This window comes from Musca domestica, unplaced genomic scaffold (genome assembly GCF_030504385.1).
Source record: "Musca domestica strain aabys unplaced genomic scaffold, Musca_domestica.polishedcontigs.V.1.1 178, whole genome shotgun sequence".
Lineage (NCBI taxonomy): Eukaryota > Metazoa > Arthropoda > Insecta > Diptera > Muscidae > Musca > Musca domestica.
The window spans coordinates 1,135,588-1,157,447 of NW_026712236.1; the positions used below are offsets into that span (position 1 = coordinate 1,135,588).

Consider the following 21,860-nt stretch of genomic DNA (forward strand, 5'->3'; position numbering starts at 1 on the left):
ACACAAAAATATACGCCCAAATCAAAAAATGTTAATTAGATATTTCCATTTACTGCCAAAATTTTCTACATTTTCCCGTCCGGGAAATACAAGCATTTTCCTTTCTTATTATCTTTAGGAAGCAGGAAGTGGCTTTGTTCTCGTTTTTGTTCTTTTTTTCGCTGACTGATTCCAAATGTTTGTCAAATCCCATTTGTTTGGCACCTCACGTGCAAAGATGCTTTAAAATTTTTGGCAAGCCAAATTGTCTTTATTATCTTCAACATCAGCTCTTGGAAAATGGCCACACGGCAAATATTCATCTTGCGTAGCAAGTAGAACATTGAAATTATGTTAATGTGCATAGAGCGAGAGATAATGAAGCCGCCAATATATGGCGGTAATGCTGGGATACACCTAAACAAATACGCCACAAAAGACCGGTGCCAAGCTAGCTCAGACATATTTAGATGAATAATCAGCCATTGACTTCCATGACTGGCGGTAATCGTTTGGTCATACCACCGCATGAACATATCACTGCACGCTCCAAAGGATGCAAAGGGAAAAGCATAGAAGACCGACCGAACGAACGAGCGTCCGACCGGCTGTACAATAATAACATAAGCATTAATTACCTGACAAGTTGCCTTCTGTTGCATGTCTATAGCTCTTTAGTCCCATTAACTTGAGTGCCTCTGAGCATTGTTTGCGCCTTGTTGGATATTCACTGTCGGATAACTCATGCCGCACATCTGAATTGCAAATTAAAACCACCAGATCCTTTTCGCCGGCAACAAATGGAATTTGGAATGTTTCCAACGAGCTGCAATGACAAAAACAAAACAAACAAATATTCAAACACAGGCACACATACACACACAATCATAATCATACATGCAAATACAGCGACATAAAAGACAAAGGACACTTCATATGCACACTCCAAACTCAAACGCACACACACACACAGAGACACCTGCATATAAATTCAGTTTCTCTCGGTGTTTGGGTGCATGCATTGTTGGGCTACAGGATATAAACAATAGGAAAAAAGGACAAAGTTTGAAAACGTATCTGAATTGTAATAGGAAAATTCAATTTCTCTTATGTTGGAAATTTATACAAATTCTCACAGGTTATAATAAAAACAATGTTTGGGTTTTGGTTGTCTATTCGAAAATGAAAAAAAAACGGGAAAAGGGATTTTAACAGGCTAGGGAAAAGGAATAAGTTTAACATTGTTCGCTTTGAATGGGTTACCTACCGGGAGAATGTATTTGTAATTTATAAGTGGAATATAACGGTACAGCAGAACATATTAGAGGGCTGAATGTTTTTAAATGAAAAAATTCAAATATAGATATGATCACGATAAATATTTCTAAAGACAAATTCGGAAAACATTATAGAGACGGACTCGATTTTTAATTCATACCTCACATTGTTATAGATTTCTTTTGATAGTAAAGTAATTCTTTAATATCGTCCATGAGCAAGAAACTTATCGAATGTTCCTTTTACGGGTGAGATAAAAAACTGCAACAAAGTCAAACGCCATAATTTTTACATTTTTTTCTACCCTCCACCATTCTACGGAGGGTATATCAACTTTGTCATTCCGTTTGTAACACCTCGAAATATTTACAATAGACCCCACAAAATATATATATTCTGCATCAGCGTAAAATTCTAAGACGTAAAAATCTGCGTAAAATTTTAGCGATGTCCGTCTGTCTGTTGTAATCACGCTATATTTCGAACGAATTGAGATAGAAGGCTTAAATTTGGCATACATGCATATTTTTCCAGTAGGGTACTACGTGATGGGTACTACAACCTATGACATTTTTTTATGTAGGTCCACGTTTTCGTATAGCTCCCATATAACGGTACCTCCCGATATTCGGTATTTTCATGATTTCAACGACATTATTCATCAGAATTGTTTCAAATTTCGTATTGGACGATTCTAACGAGTACTACAAACTATGGCAGGTCCACGTCTTCGTATAGCCCCAATATAACGGTATCTCCCGATATTCGGTATTTTTATGTTATTATCGACATAATTCTCCGGAATTGTTTGAAAAATTGGTATTTGAAGTTCGAATAGGTACTACAGTCTTTGCCAAAAAAATCGTAAGCAGATCCTCGTCTTCGTATAGTCTCCATATTCCAATGGTGGAGGGTATTAAAAGTTCGGCCCGGCAGAACTTAACTGTTTTTTTACTTGTTTAAATTTTATTGAATGAAAGCAAAAAATGCCAGTGTAACCGTCACACGCTGCCCGAATATTGCTCTACGGTATTCGACATTTTGGTATTTTTTAGTGCCAACCTTGCTTTCCAAAATACTCCAGACAGAATAGTCCAACGGATGGGTATTCGGAGATTTTGGTGGCCATTGTGCGCTGGAAATGAAGCCAGGAACCTCGTTTTGTAACGATTCTTGGGTAGCGCGTGGTAAGTGCAATGGTGTTGAGTCCTGTTGGAATGTTAAAGGTCTGCGGCCAAAATGTTTGCGTGCCCAAGGCTTAAGTACACCCTCCAGAATATTTTCGGGATAATATTCCCAATTTATTCTGATGCCACATTCGATTAATACGAGAGAGAGAGCGATCATCGGCTGTTATGACGGCCCACACCATCAAAATGGCCGGCGCTTGAGTTCTGTTGGCAAACCGACGGTGCACATTTTTAACTAATTCGTTCGAAAGATAGCGTGATTACAACATGCAGACTGATATGGCTAAATCGACTTAGAATTTATGCTGATCGAAAACATAAAAACTTTGTTGGGTCTCACATGAGCATTTCGAGGAGTTACAAGCGAGTTACCAACTGTTGGAACAAATCTAAAATTGTAATGTTGACTTTTCGCCGTCAAAGTAGGGGGCACTTGTTAACTTCTAAAACATTTCTTAAAAAGTTCACAATGTAAAGATTTTTTTAATTCACGTTTTTAAATGTTCTCTTAAAAAATCAAAGATTTCAAAAATATTCTTTTAATACACTATTGAAAAAAATTAAAAATGATAGTTTTAAAAAAAATTATTTTTATTCCAAAATATATAGCTATGATTAAAAATGTTATCAAACTGAATAACTTATTCATTTTGAGTACTAAAAATGCTTTTTACGAACTGTTGTTAGCTAGTCTCTAATATTTCTTTAAAAAGAAGAATATTTCTAAAAAAAATCGACGTTTCTTATTTTTCTCCTAAAAATTGTTGATATTAAATCCACAAATAAAAAATGGGGATTAAAAATTTCTTTTTATTTGTTTTAATTTTTTCTATCAGAAATACTAAACAAATAAAAAAGCAGTAAGTTCGGCCGGGCCGAACTTTGAATACCCTCCACCATTTGGAAAGAATTAGAAAATTTTCGAAAAAAAAAATAAAATCCATTAAAAATTCTTCCGATATGGGGGAATATACGATATTGTGGACCTATAAAGACAATCTGCGTGTAAAGTACTCACAACGAACTCTTTGTATGGATTTTCAAAATACCGAATATCGGGGGTATCGTTATATGGGAGCTATACGTTATCGTAAACCTATATAGAGAATTCTCTGTCCGTTGAAACATATGGCTAAAAACATCAAAATACCGAATATCGGGGGTACCGTTATATGAGGGCTATACGATATCGTGGACCTATATAGATAATTCTCTGCCGAGGTATAAAGTACCCACAAGGAACTCCTTGTGTGGATTTTCAGACAGTTCCGATGAAAAATGTGGGTAAAATCATAAAAATACCGCATATCGGGGGTACCGTTATATGGGGGATATACGATATCGTGGACCTGTATAGACAATTCTCTCTCAGGGGCTGAAGTACTCACAAGGAACTACTTGTGGGGATTTTAAGACAATTCCATTGAAAAGTGTGGCTAACATCATCAAAATACCGAATATCGGGGGGTACAGTTATATGGGGGATATACGATATCGTAGACATATATAGACAATTCTTTTTGAGGGGGTAAAATGCCCACAAGGGACTCCTTTTGTGGAATTTCAGACAATTCCATTGAAAAATGTGGATAAAATCATCAAAATACAAAATACCGTGGGGGTACCGTTATATGGGGGATATACGATATCGTGGACCTATATAGACAATTATCTCTCAGGGGGTAAAGTACTCACAAGGAACTACTTGTGTGGATTTTAAGACAATTCCATTGAAAAATGTGGCTAACATCATCAAAATACCGAATATCGGGGGTACCGTTATATGGGGGCTATACGATATCGTGGACCGATATAGCCCATCTTCGAACTTGACCTGCCTGCAGACAAAAGAGAGATCTGTGCAAAATTTTAGCTTCCTATTTTAATTCGTTTAGACTGTAGCGTGATTACAACAGGCGGACAGACGGACGGACAGAGCTAAATCGTCTTAGAATTTTACGCTGATCAAGAATATATATACATATATATTGTTGGGTCTAAAATTATTATTTCGATGAGTTACAAACGGAATGACGAACTTAATATACCCTCCATACTTTTTTTGGTCGAGGGTATAAAAAATGTTCTTAAAAATTCAACGAGGTTACGATTAGCAAAAACCCATAATACTCATACGTCACCACCCATAGTTGAATTTTCCAAAGTAATACTTTTGAAGGCTACTGTATCTAAGCTAAAAAATGCAAATTGTATTCTATGCTTTTGAATTTTCTGTGCCCATAAAATTGAATCATATCTAACAGTTCAATTCAATATATTCTTACAAATTTAGGCCAATACCGTGTTTCAGAAAGTCGCACTGTCATGTGAGGGTAAAATCATTTTTACAAGGTTCTCAAATATCCTGAGCAAATGGTCATGGAAAATGAATTGTTGGTTAACGGAAGAGGAGGAAGTACGAATAATCTAATATACCATAACGACGGTGTATTTTCTACATTCAACTGAGTCTACACAAAGTCCAGGAATACGGATATAGGTACACTATGTCATTTTAGTTGATCCTATGTTTTTGTGTCGTACGGAATCCTGTTCATCCATTCCTTCATCCATACTCACACATTCATTGACACATTGTGATAAAGGTAAAGAGGAACATTTAAACCGTTGTCTGTCGAATAAAGTTTATCCTTCCTCTCCATTACAATAAACTATTATGGAGTCTATTCTCGCACAGGGCATACAATTTACATTATTAGCCGTGCTAATATTCCCTGGGAAAATACCATAATTTGTAATTATTCTTGTTTCTTTTGTTTTTATGTAACCAACTTCCATTCCATTATTCCATAATTCTTTGTTCTTTTATTTGAATTTCCTTTCTATTTGAATAATTTTACTTCACCTGTGTTCACATGATAATTTGTTCGTTCAGCGTCCATGTGTTCCCATCTCTATTGCAACCTGGTGACGACGGTGGCGATATTCCACTTGAGTTCATTCTTTCGTGTGTGTGTGTGTGTTTGTCTTGTGGTTTAATTCTTCTAACTTTTTCAAACAAATCCAAATCCTCCCGAATGGAGTTTTGTGAAATTTTTGTAAAAAGGTAAATTGTGAAAGTTTTTATTGTACAATTCTAGTTTTTCGTTTGCATATCTTGCGCTAGTCTTGGAGAGAGTGTCTGTGTGTGAATGTGTGTTAGTCTACGTAAATCGCATATCCTTTTTTTGGTGTGGATTCTTTTTCCCCTGTTGTGGTTGATTGGCCTACACAGAATTAAAGTTGGTTTGTAGTTTTAATTCCATGTCATTCAATAGCTGAACTACAATTACACCGCCAAAAAATGTCAGTTAGCGGAAAAGTTTTTTTTTCTTTTATCCACAGCGTAATTTGAATGGCTTTCTATGGCATTAGCTGTGATTGGCCATAAATCTTTGGCCTAAATGTAAAAAGTGGTATTTTCTTGAATTTAAATGGTTTCCGTCGAAAAGAGAAACATGACAAGTTAGAAGGTAGCATTCGGTTTTGCCGTCGTATATATACCCCCAGCCAATATCAGTTTATTAAAATAAATTTTGACTTGAATTATTATTAATATGATGACCCTTTATTGGGTTGGTATTGAAAGAGTGGGCACACGTTTTCCATTTCGAATCTAGCTAAATTCAGATATAAATATTACAACGGTAGATTTCGACTATATCGACTCTTTTCTTCGCTTTATATGAGATATGTGATAAATTTTGGAAAAATTTGAAATATCCGTGAGGTTCCAGATGTAGTGGGCCGATGTATTCGACTTCGTCTATAGAAATAAATGTTTACGTGTTTAAATACATGATCTAGAGAGAGAGAGGTCCAGTGCTACAAGAGAGAACCTCTAGATCAAGAAGCCTATCAGGCAGGTCTGATTGGAATTCATACCGGTGCAGTCGCGAATGCTATTAGCAGTTATAAAATGAATGCCGTCCTCGGAGTCCACCTCCCATCCATTGCAGCTGAAGAACGTCAGCTGCCTAGACAACCCAGGGTAGTTTTGGCGCAATTACGTTCAGGATGGTGTAGTCGTCTCAATTCATATTGGGCACGAATTGATGAAGATGTGCGTAACGCCTGCCCGGCGTACGATACAGACACGCACAATACGCTACACCTCTTTAATTGCACAGCACTCACTTCAGAAGATCTCTGGCTACAGCCCGTTAAAGTAGCCGAATTTCTAAACCTGGAGCTGGAACCAGATTAGAAGAACGCAAACACATGCATGTACTACTGCTACAACAACAACCGATATATTCAAATCAAATCTCTGGTTGAGAGAAATACTTAGCTCCTGGAAGAATCTCTGAATTGTTTTCCCCTATGTTGGGAGAGGTACCAAAAAGAGGTGGGCCGATTTGTATATTTATTAATAGAAGACAAGTTAACTAGCTGCAAACCCTCAGCCAATATTCGCTTATTGCATTATGATTATTCAAACTGTTGACCCTTCATAGGAGATGTTCCGAAGGAATGGGCAAGGTGAGATAAAAAGTTCTGCTGAAGCCTGTTGGAATTCTCAAGGTCTGCGGCCAAAATCTTTGCGTGCACAAGCTTTAATACACACTCCAGAATATTTTCGCGATAATATTCGGCATTTATTCTAATGCCACGGTCGATTACCATGGCCACCATGGCCGTCGCTTGAGATCTGGTGGTCAACCGAAGGTGTACATTTTAAGCTGACCTCTTCGGCAAGTAAACTCTATCATTTTTTGTTTACAAACTGATGGACACCGAATGTTTTCTCATCGGAGAATACCAAATTCTCCAGTTCACCACTTTCGGCCAAGCGAAGCAACTCTTTAGCTCTTTTGAGTCTGTTTTCTTTTTGTTACAGTGTAAGTGGGCAGTGTGAGATTTTAAAAAATCGGCCATTTAAAATTTTGACCCGCTGTGGGGGAGCCACCAGAAGGAGTAGTCCGATTTTGTTCATCTTCATAACCGATCTTGTTTGATAGAAGTATTGGGATATTGGATGCTAATTTTCCGTTTTATGAGCTAAATGGTTAATCCAAATTTTGACTCGTTGTGGGGGAGGTACTAGAAGGAGTGGTCCATTCAATCCGTTCTTCACGCCAGACCTTGTGTTAGTGGAAATATTAAAATGTGCGAAACGTGAAGATAATAAGACTCTTGGTTTACATTTTAAAATTATTCAATTTTTGTTGACCCTATGGGGAGGTACCAGAAGTTTTAGTCCGATACCTGCCATCTTCACACCAGATCTTGCTTAAGTAGAAATATTGGGATGCGTGAGATTTAGAAAGAATCGTATGTTCATTTCGCGTTTTATGAGCTTCATGGCTATTCAAAATTTTGACCCGCTGTGGGGGAGGTACCAGAAGGTTTGGACCAATAATGCCCATCTTCATACCACCTCTTGTACTGGTGAAAGTATTAGAATGTGTGTAATTTGAAGATAATCGGACTCTTATTTTTCCATTTTCTAACAGTTATAATTATTCAAAATATTGACCCTTTATGGGGGAGGTACTTGATGGAGTGGACTGATATTGTCCATTTTCACACCAGACCTATCACTATGCTAGAATTAGAATTTGCAAAGTTGGAGAAAAAATAGGATGATCCTTTCTCGTTCTGTGCAGTAAAATATTTTCTTTGAAAATTTCGATCTTTTGTTGGGGAGGTACCAGAAAGAGTGTACCGTAATTGCCCGCCTCCCAACTCGATCTAAGTTTGATAATAATACGACGATGTTTGGATCAAATTTGATACTCCCTTCGGGAGTTATCGTGCGGACAAGCCGGACGGACACCGCTAGATCAACTCTAAATGTCCTGAAACGGATTTTGTCCGTTCTATAAGAGTCTAGGTTCTATAAGAGTTATAAATTTTCCAAATTTCGAACCTCTGTAAGAGAGGTACTTTATGTCCATTTTCGCACCTGACCTAGCACTGACAAAAATATTGAGATTTCCTGTTCCATAAAAAAATATTTTCTATGAAAATTTGGACCTTTTGTGGCGGAGGTACGGGTATCAGAAAGAATGGAACGATATTGCCCATCTCCGAACTCGATTTAAGTTTGACAATAATATTATGATGTTCCAAGTTTGGATGGACGATCGACTCCATATGTCCTGAAACGGATTTGGTCCTAAGAGACCCCTATAGCCATATAGCTAGAAATATATAATTAACGAAAAACAGGGAGATCTATACTTATTTGAAAATTGTATAAACACAATAATGATAACAAGAAAGTTTACTTAAGTAAACTAACATATTCAAAGACAATCAAAACGGTGAAGTAGCAAAATATTACTCTTCTCATTTTCAAATTTCCCAATTTTCCTAAATCAACATAGAATTCTATTACCATATGCACATAATACACGGATCTCCAAATAATATAACCGAAAGAACAAAACACAATCTGACAGTAAAATAAATTTGAATTTGAATATTGTCAAATCTAATTTGAAATTTATGGAAATTCAAATAAAAGAACACTGCACCCTCTGCACATCTGCAAGGACAGCTAACTCCTTCACAAATAATCCTCCGGCATTTCTTAACCTCAAATAAATCTTTACGGAAAGAGGAAAATAAGACAAAAGAGCATTGCATATGAAATAACCGGAAAACGAGGAAATTTTTGATGAAGATATCGCAAGGAGTTGGTATTGTTTTCCGAGAGTACATTACATTCATATTAGTAGCTGCACTGTTGCTTCCATAAGTGACATGGAAACGTGGAGGGATTTCCTCCACTATCCACAATCCCCTGTAGCAACCTATGCCGAATTGTTTCTTTAGCTACTTATGGAGATACCACCTTAAGCCTTGATACACGAGGGTTACATTCACTGCAGTCAAGATGTTATTTTAGCGGTTGATGGGAGGTTTTTCGTTAATACGTAAAGGGTGTGATATTTGGTATGAGGATATTTTGGAAATTAATAAAATATTCTATATCAACAAAAGATTAAAGTAATTGATTGACTGGTTTAACGATTCATTAACGCCCAGACTCATAAGTGGTGCTAAATTTTGTACAATTTCGATTTGGATAACCGATAGAGCTGGAATTCTGAAATTTGTTAGTTATTGTTATTTAGATTACTACATTCAAGGACTAAGGAATTTAGGTAGTTTTAGAAGTAGTTTGGTACTAAATTTGGTACAATTTGAATTTTGCGAAAACCAATAAAGTTGGTATTCTGAAATTTGGACACAAGATTACTATTGGTAGGAAGTTTTGGAAATTCGTACAAATGTGTACCAAATGGCATTCAATTTGGTACAATTTGAATTTTGGAAAAACTAGTAGAGATGAAATCCTGAAATTTGAAAATAAGATTACCATTGCGTTGTAGGACAGAGGTATGTAGGTAGTTTTGAAAATTCGAACTTATGTGTAATAAACTGTACTAAATTTGGTACAAATTGGATTTTCGTGAACCGATAGACCTGGAATTGTGAAATTTAGAAATAAGATTATCATTGCATTTTAGAACTGAGCTATGTAAGTTGTTTTGGAAATTCGAACTTATGTGTACTAAATGGTACTTAATTTGGTACAATTTAAATTTTACGAGAATCAATAAATTTTAAATAAGATTTCTATTGGACTGTATGATCAAGGTAGTTATGAAAATTTGTACTAAAGTGTACTAAATTTGGTAAATTTAGATTGGATGAACCGGTATCCCGAAAAATGTGAATAAGATTACTGTCGGAGTGTAGGATTGGGATATGTGAGTAGTTTTGGAAATTTGTACTTATATGTACTAAAATGTACAAAATTTGGTACAACTTGTATTTGGAGAAACCAACGGGAGGGGAATCCTAAAATTTTTGAATTAGGGTTACTGTGAGAGTGTAGGATTTTTTTGGAAGTTCGTACGTATGTATACTAAGTGGTAATACATTTGATAAAAATTGGAAATGGTAATGAACCAATAGAGGTGGAGTTCTAAAATTTGGAATTAGAGTCACTGATGGAGTGTAGGATAGATACACCAAATGGTACCGTTTAGGATTATGTGAACGGATAAAACTAGAAACTTTAAATTTGGTATGAAAATCAAGGTTGAAAAGTAAGTTTGATATATATGAAGGTGGATCTGAACTAAATGGTATTCAATTTGGTTTAGGGTGATCGCATGGAGCTGGAATTTTGAAATTTTGTATTGGGGTCCCTTTTGGTAGTAGTTTCGAAAAAAGAATTGGTTTTCCAAATGTGTACTACAAGTACACGAAAAGTACTAAATCTTCCCACATTTAGTACAATTTGGTACTGAATGAACGTTTAGTTCTTGAAATCTGAAAATTGGGCACATGGAGGTGATTTCGTAAATTTGTGCTATATTTGTACGAAATGTACAAAACGTTACTATATGATATTGGGTGATGGGAAAGAGCTGGAGGTAAGAAGGTGTTTCTGGATATGCGTACTATAATTGGACGTAATAGTTCCTAATTTGATAATAGGGAAATTACAAAACTGAAATGCTGTTAGTATCTAGGGTTGAGATATGGAGGTTTTTGTTTTTTGGAAAATGTGTACAATAGTTGTTCGAAAAGTACCTTGTGTTAATAAATTTAGTATTGGGTGAAAGAATAGAGCTGGGATACCGAAGTTTGGTATTGGGGTCTCTGTCGGTATCCAGAATTAAGATATGGAGGTTGTTTTGAAAATGCGTACTAAAATAGTACTAGATTTGGTTTGGGTGAAGGGAGAGGGCCGGAATACTGAAATGCGATATTGAGGTCTCTGTTGGTATCAGGAATTGAGATATGGAGGTACTTTAATCGTTCGAAAAGTACTAAGTGGTAAAAATGTGGGTGTTCGGTGAAGGAATGGAGCTGAATCCTGGTTTTAGAAATGTGTAATATAATTGCACGAAAAGTACTATCTACTACTAAATTTGGTATTTGGTGAAGAAAAAGAGTTTAAATTCTGAAATTTGATGTAGAGATCCCTTTTGGTGCTTTTGGTTAAGATATGGAGGTGGTTTTGGGAATGTTTACCATAATCGAAAAGTACTATCTAGTACTAAATTTGGTGTTGGGTGAAATGATAGCTTTTGATTCCAGAAATTTGATGTTGGTGTCTGGTGTTGAGATCTGGTGGTCGTTTTGCAAATATGATCTATGATGGTTCGAAAAGTACTAAATGGTACTAAATTTGGTCTTTTGTAGGGGTAGAGATAAAATTCTGAAATTTGATATTTATATAACAGAGGATATCTGGAAGTGAAATATGGACGTGTTCTTGCAAATGTGGACTATAATTGTAAGAAAAGTAATAAATAGTAATAAGTTTTTTATTGGATGAAGGAATAGAGCTGAAATCCTGAAATTTCATCATTTTGGATGTGGGTCCATTGTGCAATGGTTTTACTAATGTGTCCTCCTCAGTAAATTTTAAAATTAAAAAATTTGAAGAATGGTTGGTGTAAAAGTAAACTTTCCGGTTCTGGAAACTTGAATAATAAAGTCCTTGAAAATCTGAACATTTAGGACGATGTATGAAGTTTTGATTAAAATTTTTGACAAACTAAACAAATTGTGCATTTTTTGTTATGAGCTGTAGAACCTTTTACAAAATTTTAAATAATTCTGGTAAAAAAATATAGCTAAATTCATCAAAATACCGAATATGAGGCTATACGGGTACTATATGAGAAAGTAGACCTACATCGCCCATTTACAAACTTAACCTGCCTACTGGCAAAATGCACAGGTGTGCAAAATGTTACACTTCTATCTCAATTCTTTCAAAAGGTAGATAGGTAACAGTCAGACAGACAAACAGGCAGATGGACATCGCTAAATCGACTTAGAATGTTACGCTGATCAAGAATATATATACCCTGTTGTGTCTAACTTCAGTATTTCGAGAAGTTACAAACGGAATGACAAAGTTAATATACCCTCCATAGAATGGTGAAGGGTATAAAAACCTATCACACCAACCTTGTGTTGCCCTTTCAACGAATTACTGACACCCCAAATAAAAATCTGAAAATGTTGTGGGTGCATATGATTATGTTAGTAGCATTACGACAGCTGCAGTCGCAACACAATATTTCTTTACGAAAGGCAGAAAGATATGCCAACATAAGAACGCCATTCGCTCCCAAAAAGATAACTTTGCATATTTGTTTACCGAAAAAATAAACAACAACAACAATATACATGGCAAAAGAACAAAGCATCTTCAAAATAAACAAAACGAGAAAAAAGAATACGAAAATGCAAAATATTTCTGGGAAATTGTAAAGAAATCATAGACTGAAGGGGTTGCAATGAAACAAAAGAAAAAAAAAAACAATATTTTTTCAGAGGCAAACCACCAATTTTCTGACATCTCTTTGGGGTTATTTTTTTCCATTTTGCTTTGGTTGTACTCTACGCCTACTTGGGATATTATTAAGTTAGAGGGTTGATATGAAATAGGATATTCTGCAAAGTTTAAATGTACCGTCCGATAACATTTTTACTACACTTTGGTTTTCCATTTATTCCATTCGGCAAATATTGAACATTGAGGGAGGCTCGGGGAAAAACCATTGAAATTCCAAAAAGTGGAAGAACTTACACCGCAACAGAAAAAAAAAATAGTCTCAAAAGAGATAAAGAGTTGCTTTGCTTGGCAGAAAGTGGTGAACTGACGAATTTGGTTTTCTCAAAAAATGATTGTGTTTACTTGTCAAAGAAGTCAGCTGAAAATGTGCACCTTCGGTTGGCCACCAGAACTCAAGTGCCGGCCATGGTGAAGGTGTGGGCCGCCATAACAGACGATGGTCGCTCTCCGCTCGTATTAATCAACCGTGGCATCAGAATAAATGCCGAATATTATCGCGAAAATATTCTGGAGTGCCTTGGGCACGCAAAAATTTTGGCCGCAGACCTCGTACATTCCAACAGCACTCAGCACGCGCCACCCAAGAATGGTTACAATATGAGGTTCCTCGCTTCATTTTTAGCGCACAATGGCCACTACAATCTGCGGATATCAATACGTTGGACTATGGTGTCTGGAGTATTTTGGAAAGCAAGTCTGACGCTAAAAAAATACCATTGTGTCGATCACCTCAAGCAAGCGCTTCGCCGGGAATTGGCCAAAATACAGGAGAGCAACATTCGGGCAGCGTGTAATGGTTTCATTGGCCGAAGGTCATAATTCGTGCCAAAGGTGACCAATTCGAACAAATCTAAACTTATTTTGCTAACCTATGATGCTATTTCCGACAGTCTTTTGCTTTCATTTAATAAAATTAAAAATTATTGCGATTGACTTTGTTGCAGTTTTTTATCTCACCCTGTACAATCATTAATCGATCATTACTTAAATTTGAAAAATCAATTTTATCATATTGGATAAAATAGGTCAATATTTTTCTTGGAGGAGACTTACGTAGTGTCCGGAATAGTCGACACATAAAGTGAATTTTGACAAAATTTCGTCTCATAACTCCTTGAAGACAACAAATGATTCCATTCGCCATTACCCCCACTGCAGTCTTTGTTACTCGCAACTTTTACTGTCAACAACAGCGCATTTTTGTTAGCAACAACTGTCACATAAAGTATTACCCAAAGAGCCGAGTTGTAGAACACTTTGTATTCTCGAAAAGTGCTAACAAAAGCGCATTTCAGTGTCTGTCAGCCTTTTTCGCGTTGTGACTGGCGAAGCAGTTTTTTTGTTGTCCTATTCAAAGCAAATTTGTGCATTTATTCAAAGTTATTTGTTACTGCCTGCCTGCCTGACACAATGTTGTGCAGTGCATGTGGGTGTATGAAAAGGGATAGGGATATTTTTTTTACCACGACATTGTTTTGAAAAAAATAAAACAGCTTTTATGGTATTTTCGAAGTTTGGCGACAGTAATGATATGCTTATAGGATGATGATGACAATAGAAAAGCTGACTAGCAAGTTGGTGATTTGGTACCATATGTTAAATAGCATCAAATTTTAGAATAAGTTTAGATTTGTTCGAAATTTTCATATTTGGCACGAATTGTGGCCCTCAAACGTCACACAATGCCCGAATGTTGTCCTGCGGTATTTTGGCCCATTCCCGGCGTAGCGCTTGCTTGAGGTGATCGACACTTTGGAATTTTTTAGTGCCAACCTTGCCTTCCCAAATACTCCAAACACAATAGTCCAACGGATTGGTATCCGGAGATTTTGGTGGTCATTGTGCACTGGAAATGAAGAGAGGTTGACGCGTGCTGAGTGCAATGGTGTTGAGTCTTGTTGGAATGTCCAAGGTCTGTGGCCAAAATGTTTGCGTGCCCAAGGCTTTAATACACTCTCCAGAATATTTTCTCGATAATATTCGGCATTTATTCTGATTTCACGGTCGATTAATACGTGCGGAGAGCATCCATCGGCTGTTATGGCGGCCCACACCATCAGCATGGGCACCGAAGGTGCGCATTTTCAGCTGACCTCTTTGGCAAGTAAACACGATCAGTTTGTTTGTTTACAAACTGCTGGACAACGAATGTTTTCTCATCGATGAAAGCCAAATTCGGCAGTTCACCACTTTCAGCCATGCGATGCAACTCTTTAGCTCCTTTGAGTCTATTTTCTTTCTGTTGCGGTGTAAAACTTCACTTTTTGGTGTTTCAATGGCTTTACCCCGAGCTCATTTCCAATATTTGTCGAATGGAATATTGCGATATGTTCAGCTCACGAGCCTTTTTTCGGCCACTGCGACGCGGGTTTCGATCAAGTCGCTTCTTTACTTTTCGAAGCATTTCTGACGTCGGGCTACGCTACCAGTATCGCGGAACGATGCGATGGTACGAGACACAAAAGATTTATTCACATTTAAATGCTGGAGTGCTCTAAAGATAGCCACTTGTGGTTTCCCAGCTAAATATGAAGAAATCGTACTATCACGCTTGAATTCCATCACGAATAACTTTTATTCTGAAAAATTCTCACCAAAATGCTTTTGTACGCTTGTAAACAATATAATGAACTGTCACTGGAATAATTTTAACAGCTGTCGGACAAGTGTCTTAGAAATAACAGATCCCTTATATTCCCTAAAAAAGAATCCACGTATATTATCCATACATAAGCCTTAACACCTCTTAATAGATCCTCGAATATAGATCTGATAGTCCTAGAGGATCCTCGGAGATAGTACTGATAGTCTTTAAATAGATCGATTTTAGTCCTTAAAAATTTCACGCTCATAGTCCGGATAATCCTTAAAAGACCCACATATAATGCCCGTAAATATGGCCCCTAAAAGATCCTCAAATGTTGCTTGATAATCCTATAAGATCCACATATAAGCCCCATAAGCACCCATATCCTAGAGTATAGCACTATAAAATATTATTGAATAGATTTCTTATAATTCCACGTATATAACTCCTCCTTAAAAGATTCACGTATATAGCCCGGATAATCCTTAAAAGATCTACGTATATGGCCTGTATATATAGCCCTAACAGGTATTAAAAGATTCTCGAATATAGCATACATAGTCCTTAACATATCTTCGAATAAAGCCCAGATAGTCCTTAAAGATCCTCGGATATAGCCCCTACAGTCCTTAATATATCCTCATATAGTCCTTAAATGATCCCAGATAGTCCTTAATAGATCCTCGAATATAGGCCCTACAATTTTTAAAGTATCCTCGAATTTGGCACTGATAGTCCTTAAAAGGTCCTCTAATACATCCCTTATAGTCCTTTAAAGTTTCACGTATATACCTCCAATATCCATAAAACTTGATGCATCCTTTAATATATCTCCTATTGTCTTTAAAAATTCACGTATAAGTGATATTATACTTCCTTCAAAGATCTACGTTTATAACCCTGATAGCCCTTGAAAGGTTCACTTATGTAAGCTTGATGATTCTTAAAAGGTTCCCATATATAGCTCTAATATTCTTTAAAATATCATAGAATATGGAACTGAAGATCCACATATAATGGTCAGATAGTCTTTAAAACATTTACGTATATACCCTTGTTTATCCTTTAAGGATACACCTATTAGTCTTGAAAGTCATTGAAAGATGTACTTATATGACATTAAATTATGAACTGTTATAGCACTGATAGTTCTGTAAATGTAGTCATATGAAGACCCCACGATTATTATGTGGTGCCTTATTGCAACTCTGTCTCATAGATTGCAACTCCGTTTCACAGATTGGAACTCCGACAAACAGACATGACTTAAAACAAGAACACTTGTGTTGGAGTCGAATTCAGTTTAGGGGGGTTCCATGACAGTTCTCACTTTTAGTTTTTTTGTGAATTTAGAATTGTCCCCTTCGATTTAAACAAGGTAGTGATCCACATCCTTAATCCTTTGATATCAAAGAAATTCAATTGAGGTCAAGTATGCTTTTATATAATCCCCACAATTTTTCAGAACAATTACCTTTTTTCATATCATTTCAACTAGGAACAGTACTTTGTCACTTTTTAATCATTGTTGGGACAATGCACAAAAAAGCCCCTCACCAAAATTTTTATTTGAGCAAAGACTTACCGGCAATCCAGTTTCAGGGCAAAATCCTTTTGTCCAGCTACCGAAATCATTTGATCCATGATTCCACATGGCATACCAACAAACTTGTGTTCAGCTTTTTGGCAAATTAGGGCTCGTTCGGCGTCACTGTAGCGTTGTGTGTAATCGTTACCCCAAGCCGAAATGACAGCCCATTTGATAAAGAGAAAAATATTAAGGGAGACAGAAAAAAACATTAACCAAATACTTTATGTGTAAAAAGGGAATAAAAGAATATTTATAACTAAACATTTTTTAGGTACAAATTATTTCATTACAGAAAATATAAATTTCTAGACAATAATAAAATTTAAAAAATAATTAAATAAAAATATTTAAACATTTTGCCTTTAAAAAAAATATGAATTTTTTATGTAATTTTGTTAAAGTGTAAAAGTTAAAGATTTTCAAGATTTTATATATTATTATTTTTTTTTTGTAATTATTCAAAAATTATAAATTTCCATATTTTCCCCTGCACACCCCATTGTTTGGGAATTAATTTCACTTTACGGCAAACGATAAACATTTACTGCTTTTTAAACTGATGTTGTTAATTTGCGAGTTCACCAACGTTCATCCGAATATCGCCCCCCCTTTAGCTGTGATGAGCTGCCCTGCGCTGTGATTGAAACAGCAGCAACAACAACAACAAGAAAAAACATTAAAAAATAAAATTTTACCTTTCAACTGCATGACCCGTAAAATGTTCGAGGAATGTCAATGTGGCCACTTCAATGGCAGCACTCGACGATAAACCAGCCCCCACAGGCACATTACTCACAATGACCGCACGGAAACCATTTGCAAGTTGTACGCCAACGCTTGCCATAAAACTGTGGATTACACCTTTAACATAGTTAGCCCATCTGGAAAATTAACAGCATGAAAATCGTCGTCATTAATGGGGGGTGAGAAGAAATAAGTTCAAATATAATAAATAAATATACAAATTAAAAATTCTCTGGGTTTTGTATTTTTGATTTTTTTTTTGTAATTAAGAAAATAATTGTAATTTCGAATATAAATACGAAAATATTGAAATCGAGATCCATAAAACACCAACCCCATTACCTGCCCCATTAAACTTTTAACATTTTCATTGGGAGCTTAAGCTGTTATATGAGGAAAGGAAATCAATAATTGTTGTTTTATATAATAAATTATATAACAATATATTTGAGATCTACATACATACATATGTATTAAATAAAAGGTTACTGAAAGAGCAAACTAAAATCTTTAATATATTCCTAAATTTTTGAATTTTTGAAAAAAAATATTAACAACTTTAATTAAATAATGTGTTTAAAATATTTTTCTGTCATGGAAAACCCCAGACACTTTAAAAAAATTAGATTCTTGGTTTAAAATATATATTTGAAAAAAATGTAATCTAAAATATTTTTAAAAATTCTAATTCTCGGCCTGTTATTTTTTTTTTTTTTTTCAAAATATCTGGAATAGGCTAATATTAAAAAAAAAAAACATTACATTTTTCGGGTAGTTGGAATTCAGGAGAGTTGAAAATATCTTCAAAAGATTCACAATTGTCGTCCTTGATTGTTTTTTAAATCTGGGAGAACCTCAAAATATTCTTTTTCTAGCAGAACCTTAAAAATTTTAATTTTAAAATACGTTAAAAAATAGATTGCAATGGATTCAGTATTCTTCAATTTGAGACGTAAAGTCCTCAAAAAATTGGCATCCGGTATCAACATGATTGAAATTTTCGATCATTTGTGGGGAAGCTAACATAAAAATTGAGAAAAAGTCGGTAGTAATAGTAATATAACATGCGAATTAAATCCAGCAGATTATGAAAGTTTTGAAATTTATATAGCAAAGTAACGCAAAAAGAAGGAGAAATTTCCCATTTCTTCCCCAATCTGGGATTAAGATTATTCGATATCCGTGCATTTTAGGTGTATAATGTATTTGGCAATATTGCAGATAGTGATACGAGAAATATTTTGGTTCGGAATTTTAACTCTAACGTGAGTCAGAGCCCTTTTATTATCCTCAGTCATATGGCTACAGTGGGTATATATCATATGATACGGTCAAAACGTGCCTCATCGAAATAACGGTTGTAGAACCTAGGTCTCGTTGGACCAAATTTGTTTTAGGACATTTGGAGTCGATCCCGTGGTGTCCGTTCGTCTGTCAGTCTAGCTGGCTGAGGGCACGATAACTCTTGAAGGGAGTATCTTATTTGCTCCAAAATCAGTATATCGAAATATTATTGCCAAACTTAAATCGAGTTCGTATATGGGCAAGATTGTTACACTCTTTATGGTACCTCCCACACAACAAAAGTTAAAATTAAAAAAAAAGGAAAATTACCGTATAGAGCAAGAAAGCATCATCCAATTTTGCGCAAACTTTGCAAATCCCAAAATAGACAATATCGAATAAATATTAAATAAATATAACTCTTGTAAAATATGTATCCGATTATCTTGAAATTGCGCACATTTTAATATTCCTATCAATACTAGATGTGGTGTGAAAATGATAGATATGCATCCACTCCTTCTGGTACCTCCCCTTCCTTTGGTACCTTCTTGTACCACAAAATTATGAATATCCATGAAGCTCAGAAAACCGAAATGTGCATCCGATTATTTTCAAAATCGGCACATGCCAATATTTCCGTCAACATTAGATATTGTGTGAAGATGAAATATGTTGGATAACTCCTTCTGGTACCTCCCCCACAATCGGTCAAAACTTTGAATAATTATATTTCTCATAAAATGCGAAAAAAGCATCGATTCTCTTCCAATTTCACACATTGGTCTAGTACTTCTAATATCTCTCCCACAAAGTGGTCAAAGATAAAAAACGCTTATAAAATTACAAAAAAGCATGCAATGCTCTCATATATTTTATACCTTGCAAAAAAAATAAATGCTTTTCAAACTTGGTAGATCTAAATATTTCTCTCAATCGGAGATCTGATGTGGATATGGAATTTATCTCTCCCACAAAAAGTTTAAAATTTTAATTAACAATTATTTTCTTAAACTTGAAAAAATATTTGATATTCTTAAAATTTTGCACATCTCAATATTTTTATCAGTATTAAATAACGTAGAACACTTCAGTCCACTACAGGGTGCGATGAAAAAACTACTCTTAAAATTATTCCAGTGACAGCTCATTATATTGTTTACAAGCGTAAACATGAGCTGTCACTGGAAAAAGTCTTTCCTTATAGAATTCAAGGGTAATAGTGTGATTTCTTTATATTTGGCTGGAAAACCACAAGTGGCTATCGTTAGAGCACTCCAGCATTTAAATGTGACTAAATCGTTTGTGTCTCGTACCATTGCTCGTTACCGTGATACTGGTAGCGCAGCCCGGCGTCAAGGAATTGGACGGAAGAAAACATCAACACCAGCAGAAGTGGTTCGAAAAGTAAGGAAGCGACTTGATCGAAACCCGCGCCGCAGTGGCCGAAAAATGGCTCATGAGCTGAACACATCGCCATATTCCATTCGACAAATATTGAAAAATGAGATGAAATTCTTAAAACTGCAGGAACTTACACCGCAACAGAAAGAAAATAGACTCAAAAGAGCTAAAGAGTTGCTTCGCTTGTTCGACAGTGGTGAACTACCGAATTTGGTTTTCACCAATGAGAAAACATTCGTTGTCTAGCAGTTTTTAAACAAAATTATCGTGTTACTTGCCGAAGATGTCAGCTGAAAATGTGCACCTTCGCTTGGCCACAAGAACCCAAGCGCCGATGGCAAGGTGATGGTGTTGGCCGCCATAACAGCCGATGGTCGCTCTTCGCTCGTATTAATCGACCATAGCTTCAGAATAAATACTGAATATTATCGCAAAATATTCTGGAGGGTGTATTAAACCCTTGGGCATGCAAACATTTTGGCCGCAGACCTTGAACATTCCAACAGGACAAAGTACCATCGAACTCAATAACCAAGAATGGTTACAAAATGAGGTTTCTCGCTTCATTTCCAGTGCACAATGACCACCAAAATATGCCGGACTATTGTGTCTGGAGTATTTGGGAAAGCAAGGTTGACACTAAAAAATACCAAAGTGTCGATCACCTCAAGCAAGCGCTTCCCCAGGAATGGGCCAAAATACCGCAGAACAACATTTGGGCATCGTGTGACGGTTTCATTGGCCGTTTGAAGGCCATAATTCGTGCCAAAAACGACCAATTCAAACAAATCTAAACTTATTCTAAAATTTGATGGTATTTCCGAATTTTTTGCTTTCATTCAATAAAATTTCAAAAAAATGTTAAAAATACTGCATATGACTTTCTTGCAGTTTTCTTAACTCGCCCGACGTTTTTTTTTCGAATTTTGTAAATTCAAAATATTTTCAAAATAGCTAAAGTACAGACAAAAATATTGGGATGTGAAGAATGTAAAGAAAATCTGACATGGAAATTTTAATGGGCTATTATTAGTTAAATTTTTGACCATTCCTTCAACATGACCAGTCAACAAAATTCTATGGGCGGTTATAGGCGGAATGAAAAACTCATTATACTCTCCATCGTAAATCCGTCGATTTAATGTAATTTCGAAGTTGAGCAATATTTTAAAATTTTATAAGCGGATTTTCAAGCGAAGTGTCTATTTTTTAATATCTGTATTATGGGCCAACAACTAAGATTGGAAGGACATTATTTTCTCAAGAAAAAAGTGTTCCCGCCTTACCTTATCAAATACTGTAATACCTTTCTTGGTAATGTTTAAAATGTTGTATAATTATTTTCTTTAATGAGTTCCTCAAAAATCAAAATAAAAAAGATCTAACAAATTTTTTTTAAGCTCCTATTTTCATTTCAACTTTAAAAGCGAAAGAAGAAAATCCCAAAACCCTATTACTACTTCA

The 21,860-nt window shown here is 35.6% G+C and overlaps 1 pseudogene; it reads right to left on the reverse strand.

The window, feature by feature from the left end:
* Positions 1-609: 609 nt before the first annotated feature.
* The window catches only part of LOC131801824 (galactokinase-like), a 29,727-nt pseudogene continuing 8,476 nt past the window's right edge, over positions 610-21,860 (reverse strand).